This window comes from Salvelinus sp. IW2-2015, unplaced genomic scaffold, assembly GCF_002910315.2.
Source record: "Salvelinus sp. IW2-2015 unplaced genomic scaffold, ASM291031v2 Un_scaffold3039, whole genome shotgun sequence".
In the NCBI taxonomy this organism is placed as follows: Eukaryota; Metazoa; Chordata; class Actinopteri; order Salmoniformes; family Salmonidae; genus Salvelinus; species Salvelinus sp. IW2-2015.
The window spans coordinates 95196-101923 of record NW_019944331.1 but is presented as its reverse complement, the minus strand read 5'-3'; the positions used below and the strand labels follow the sequence as shown (position 1 = coordinate 101923).

Here is a 6728-nt window from a genome sequence, read left to right as displayed (position 1 = left end):
GTTAAAACTTAGTAGGGTCCACATAGATACTAGTCATGCTGGTGTAGTCTATAGCTGAGCTGGTTAAACCGTAGTAGGGGTCCACATAAGATACTAGTCATGCTGGGTGTAGTCATATAGCTGAGCTAGTTAAACTGTAGTAGGTCCACATAGATACTAGTCATGCTGTGTAGTCTATAGCTGAGCTGGTTAAACTGTAGTAGGTCCACATAGATACTAGTCATGCTGTGTAGTCTATAGCTGAGCTGGTTAAACTTAGTAGGTTCCACATAGATACTATCAATGCTGGTGTAGTCTATAGCTGAGCTGGTTAACTGTAAGAGAGCTCACATAAGAACTAGTCATGCTGGTTGTAGTCTATAGCTGAGCTGGTTAAAACTTGTAGTAGGTCCACAATAGATACTAGTCATGCTGGTGTAGTCTATAGCTGAGCTGGTTAAACTGTGAGATGGGTCCACATAGATACTAGTCATGGCTGGTGTGTCTAAGCTGAGCTGGATTAACTGTAGTGGGGTCAACATAGATACTAGTCATGCTGGTGTAGTCTTAAGCTGAGCTGGATATAAACTGTAGTAGGGTTCACATAGATACTAGTCATTGCTGGTGTGAGTCTATAGCTGAGCTGAGTTAAAACTGGTAGTAGGGTCCACATAGAATTCTAGTTATGCTGTGTAGTCTATAGCTGAGCTGGTTAAACTGTAGTAGGTCCACATAGATACTAGTCATGCTGGGTGTAGTCTATAGCTGAGCTGGTTAAACTGTTAGTAGGGTCCACATAGATACTAGTCATGCTGGTGTAGTCTATAGCTGAGGCTGGTTAAACTGTAGTAGGGTCCACATAGATACTAGTCATGCTGGTGTAGTCTATAGCTGAGCTGGTTAAACTGTAGTAGGGTCCACATAGATACTACTCCATGCTGGTGTAGTCTATAGCTGAGCTGGTTAAACTGTAGTAGGGTCCACATAGATACTAGTCATGCTGGTGTAGTCTATAGCTGAGCTGGTTAAACTGTAGTAGGGTCCACATAGATACTAGTCATGCTGGTGTTAGTCTATAGCTGAGCTGGTTAAACTGTAGTTAGGGTCCACATAGATTACTAGTCAGTGCTGGTGTAGTTTATAGCTGAGCTGGTTAAACTGTAGTAGAGGTCCACATAGATACTAGTCATGCTGGTGTAGTCTATAGCTGAGCTGGTTAAACTGTAGTAGGGTCCACATAGATTACTAGTCATTGCTGGTGTAGTCTATAGCTGAGCTGGTTAAACTGTAGTAGGTCCACATAGATACTAGTCATGCTGTGTGTAGTCTATAGCTGAGCTGGTTAAACTGTAGTAGGTCCACATTAGATACTAGTCATGCTGGGGTGATGGCCCCCAGATGTGATGATTCATTCTGCTCTGTTTTATCTACAATGATTTAACTGACTTGATCTCAGAAGATGTCTGAATTAAATTCAATGTTTTCATATTTTTTGTAATTGCAATGTTTTTAATCTTGTACATTTCCATGAATCATGATGTCTGGTTTTTGAGTATATTGGTTGTCATTCAGAACCATTGATGTTTTCTCAGTTGGTTCTCTGTCTCTATGTAATTCTCCTCATATCATTGATCAGCTTGTTGGTCCTAATTGATGTGTTCTCTGTCACCTGGAGCTGCATGGAAAATGGTCCAGGAACTAAAGGACAATTCAGGACTAGTCAGCCCACTACAAGCTGGTATCACTTACTTTCTATAAACTATATGGACTGGTTTCCCAGACACAGATTAATCCTAGTCCTGGACTAAAAAGTATGTTCAATGTAGATGTCCAGGAAACCGGCCCTAAATGTGTCATCTTTCATCCTCCCATACTGCTCAGTCCAGCAACATTAAACCTGTCCAGCAGGTGGTGCTATTGACCAAACAATAAAACCAGCAGATATCTTGACTTGCCACTCAGAGTATATCAGTAATGTTCAGAATAGCTACTTTAATATCATTGGAGATTGATGGTCTTTTAATCCACTATCCAGACAGGAACAGATGAAGTTAGGTCTGCTACTGTTCAGTGATTAAATATGATTTATGGTGATGGGAAATAATAAAAAACACTAAACTTCATCTAGTAATAGTTTTCCTTTGTTATTTATTCCAAGGTGTGTCTTTAACTTGTAAATGGATGCGTGGAGGTGAGCTAGTGGTTGGCTGATAGAATAGAATGAAAAGGGAGGAGGGGAGGAAGAGGGGAGGAATGAAGGGCTGTTCAAGAAACCAGATGAGGAAGATGTTCAGGGGATTACTGTCTCTGTTCCCAAATGGTTCCCTATTCCTACGTAGTGCACTACGGTGCTTCTGACCAGGTCTAAAGTAGTGTTCTACGTAGGGAATAGGGTGTTAGATTATTACAATATCATGCTTTAGTGTTTGGCACAACAATATATCAGATCTCCACCCCCCCACTTCCTGTCTGTCATCCCCCAGTTCTATAAAGACTTCCTCTCATTGAACTGGGCCTCATTCTAAATGGTCACTTTGTATTGATAGTCCATATTGGACTTTACTATGGTTCTACATACAGTACCTGATTGATAGTCCATACTGGACTTTACTATGGTCTACATACAGTACCTGTATTGATAGTCCATACTGGTCTTTACTATGGTTCTACATACAGTACCTGTATTGATAGTCCATACTTGACTTTACTATGGTTCTACATACAGTACCTGTATTGATAGTCCATACTGGGTCTTTACTATGGTTCTACATACAGTACCTGTATTGATAGTCCATACTGGTCTTTACTATGGTTCTACATACAGTACCTGTATTGATAGTCCATACTGGTCTTTACTAGGTTCTACATACAGTACCTGTATTGATAGTCCATACTGGTCTTTACTATGGTTCTACATACAGTACCTGTATTGATGAGGCATCATCCGGCTGCACAACGAAAGCCAGGGTCGAGTGTGCTCCAGTCTCCAGCAGGGGCAGAAGAACCCTATGGACCTGAAAGATGCAGTGTGCTCCAGTCTCCAGCAGGGGCAGTAAGACCCTATGGACCTGAAAGGGACTGCAGTGTGCTCCAGTCTCCAGCAGGGGGCAGTAAAACCCTATGGACCTGAAAGGGACTGCAGTGTGCCCAGTCTCCACAGGGGGCAGTAAAACCCTAGGACCTGAAAGGGACTGCAGTGTGCTCCAGTCTCCAGCAGGGGCCTATAAACTGAAGGACTGCAGTGTGCTCCAGTCTCCAGCAGGGGGCAGTAAAACCTACTAGACCTGAAAGGAAAGTGAGGAGTAAAAATCAAAGGTGTACATTTACATTTACATTTAAGTCATTTAGCAGACGCTCTTATCCAAACTTACAAATTGGTGCATTCACTTATGACATCCATGGGACAGTACATATAGTGCATCTAAATCTTTTAAGGGGGGGGGGGTCAGAAGGATTACTTTATCGTATCCTAGGTATTCCTTAAAGAGGTGGGTTTCAGGGGGATTTTTCAGAGTAAAAATCAAAGGTGAATTTACATTGGTGTTTCCACTGAATCATATCTCACGAGGCCACAAACTGAAGAAAATGAACTGAACACGGAGGGACTAACTGAACTAAAATAATTATGTAGCTAATGTTTTGCTACAGGTCTCTAACGAATACGACCTCGGATTCAAATCTATCTAAACACAAATACTGAGCATTTCTTTTCCTCGAGGTGGTGGGTTTGTTTGTACTTTGACTTTTCTATTGTTCCATTACATTAAACTCAATCAACCACTGCTATTAAGTATTCAACTATTATATATAGTTTTGTTATCCATGCAATACGCTAGTCATTGTATACAACTTTATCAGGTGAAAGGTGTAAGATCGAGAATGAGGCAAGTCTACCATCTGAGAGTGAGAGAATCACTGGTCCACCCTGCATCAGGTCAGCTATGTTGATCAGACTGTCCAGGATGCTGGGAGCAGAGATGAACTCCCTGACCTGGTACCACCTCTGGAGTTGTCATTTTAATATCAGTTTAAACCCATTACTGCCATGTAACACATAAACCATGTTAATGGAATGAAATGGATCCAGGTTCCATTTATCTACAATAGAATTTTACTGCCTGTGGAACACTTCTCCAAAGTGTCTGAAATCAAGATGACTGCAGGTCTGAATCCCAAACTAATGGGGGAAATGGCTCCATCTAATAAGATGGAATTTAGAGGTATAAACCTTTCTATTGGGGTGAACCATCCCCTTAACATTACAGGACCAGTCAACAGTTTGGACACACCTACTCATTCAAGGGTTTTTCTTTATTTTTACTATTTTCTACATTGTAGAATAATGGTGAAGAAATCAAAACTATGAAATAACACAAATGAAATCATGTAGTAACCAACAATGTGTTCAACAAACAAGTGGAGGCCAGGTCATCTGATGCAGCACTCCATCACTCTCCTTCTTGGTCACAAATAGCCCTTACACAGTCTGGAGGTTGTTGGGTCATTGTCCTGTTAAAAAACAAATTATAGTCCCACTAAGCTCAAACCAGAGGGATGGCGTATCACTGCAGAATGCTGTGGTAACCATGCTGGTTAAGTGTGCCTTGAATTCTAAATAAATTCCTGACTAGTGCCATCAAAGCACCATCACACCTCCTCCTCCATGCTTCACGGTGGAAAATACGCATGCAGAGATCATCTGTGTCACCCTATTGCTTTCACCAAAGACACGGCGGTTGAACCAGAAGTCTTACATTTGAACTCATCAGACCAAAGGACAGATTTCCACAGGCTAAAGTCCATTGCTCGTGTTTCTTGGCAAGCAAGTCTCTTCTTCTTATTGGTGACCATTAGTAGTGGTTTCTTTGCAGCAGAATAGTTGTGGGTGTTTCTGTTAACAGAATGTGTTTCTGTTAAAAGGCTGAATATCACTAAAGTAAGCAAAGCCACTATGTGTAGTCCTGGGATTGAGTGTACTTATTGGTATAATTATATAATGGACTATAGTTATCTGTACTTAATCCTATAATGGCCCGTAGTAATATTATAGTCCGATAATGGCATGTAGCAATCTATAATTTCATATAGTAATTGGACTCTTATTATTTTACAGGAAATAATGTATAGGTGCGCCACCAATATAATTGATCCAAGGACCTAGAGGAGAGGGGAACCCCACCTAGAGGAGAGGGGAACCCCGCCTAGAGGAGGAGGGATCCCCGCCTAGAGGAGGGAACCCACCTAGAGGAGAGGGAACCCACCTGAGGAGGGAACCCCACCTAGAGGAGAGGGGAACCCCACCTAGAGGAGAGGGGAACCCCGCCTAGAGGGAGAGAGGAACCCTCGAGGAGAGCACCCTAGAGGATAGGGGAACCCCAGCGAGAGAGGGAGCACCCACCTTGAGGGAGGGGAACCCCACTAGAGGAAGAGGGAACCCACCTAGAGGGGAGGGAGAGGGGAACTCCACCTGAGGGGAGGGAGGGAACCCCACCTGGAGGAGAGGGATCCCACCTAGAGGGGAGGGGAACCCCACTAGGAGGGGGGAACCCACCGTGAGAGGGAACCCCCTAGAGGAGAGGACCCAGGGAGGAACCCCACCTGAGAGGGAGGGGAACCCACCTAGAGGAGAGGGGAACCCCCTAGAGGAAGGGACCCCACCTGAGGAGAGGAACCCCACCTAGAGGAGAGGGGAACCCTCGGGAGGGGACCCCACCTAGAAGAGAGGAACCCACCTAGGACCAAGGGGAACCCCACCTAGAGAGGAGGGAACCCCGCTAGAGGAGGGAACCCCACCTAGAGGAGAGGAACCCCACCTAGAGGAGAGGGGAACCCCACTAGAGGGGAGGGGAACCCCACCTATAGAGGGGCCAGGAGGGGAACCCCACCTAGAGGGAGAGGGGAACCCCACCTAGAGGAGAGGGGAACCCCACCAAGAGAGGAGAGGGGAACCCCACCTAGAGGGAGGGAACCCACCTAGAGGAGAGGGAACCCCCACCTAGAGGAGAGGGGAACCCACCTAGAGAGAGAGGGAACCCCGCCTAGAGGAGAGGGGAACCCCGCCTAGAGGAGAGGGGAACCCCACCTAGAGGAGAGGGGAACCCGCCTAGAGAGAGGGGCACCGCCTAGAGGAGAGGGGAACCCCACCTAGAGGAGAGGGGAACCCCACCTAGAGGAGAGGGGAACCCCACCTAGAGGGAGAGGGGAACCCCACCTAGAGGAGAGGGGAACCCCACCTAGAGGAAGGGGAACCCCACCTAGAGGAGAGGGGAACCCAGAACCTAGAGGAGAGAGACCCCACCTAGAGGAGAGGGGAACCCACCTAGAGGAGAGAGGGAACCCCACCTAGAGGAGAGGGGACCCCCACCTAGAGGAGAGGGGAACCCCACCTAGAGGAGAGGGGAACCCCACCTAGAGGAGAGAGGGAACCCACCTAGAGGAGAGGGGAACCCCACCTAGAGGAGAGGGGAACCCCCACTAGAGGAGAGGGAACCCCACCTAGAGAGGAGGGGAACCCCACCTAGAGGAGAGGGGAACCCCACCTAGAGGAGAGGGGAACCCCACCTAGAGGAGGAACCCCACCTAGAGGAGAGGGGAACCCCACCTAGAGGAGAGGGGAACCCCACCTAGAGGAGAGGGGAACCCCACCTAGAGGAGAGGGAAAACCCCACCTAGAGGGAGGGAACCCCACCTAGAGGAGAGGGGAACCCCACCTAGAGAGAGGGGAACCCCCACCTAAGGAGAGGGGCCAG

The 6728-nt window shown here is 46.4% G+C and overlaps 1 long non-coding RNA gene across 2 annotated transcripts; it reads left to right on the top strand.

The window, feature by feature from the left end:
* Positions 1–682: 682 nt before the first annotated feature.
* On the top strand, positions 683–1288 carry LOC139025663 (uncharacterized). Of its 2 annotated transcripts, XR_011477274.1 has the most exons (4): positions 683–705; positions 769–1077; positions 1144–1210; positions 1274–1288. It is a non-coding gene; the product is annotated as an uncharacterized lncRNA (long non-coding RNA). The 2 variants fall into 2 exon arrangements; XR_011477273.1 differs by lacking the exon at positions 1274–1288 and having other exon boundaries at positions 685–705; positions 1144–1261.
* The last annotated feature ends 5440 nt before the right edge of the window (positions 1289–6728 follow it).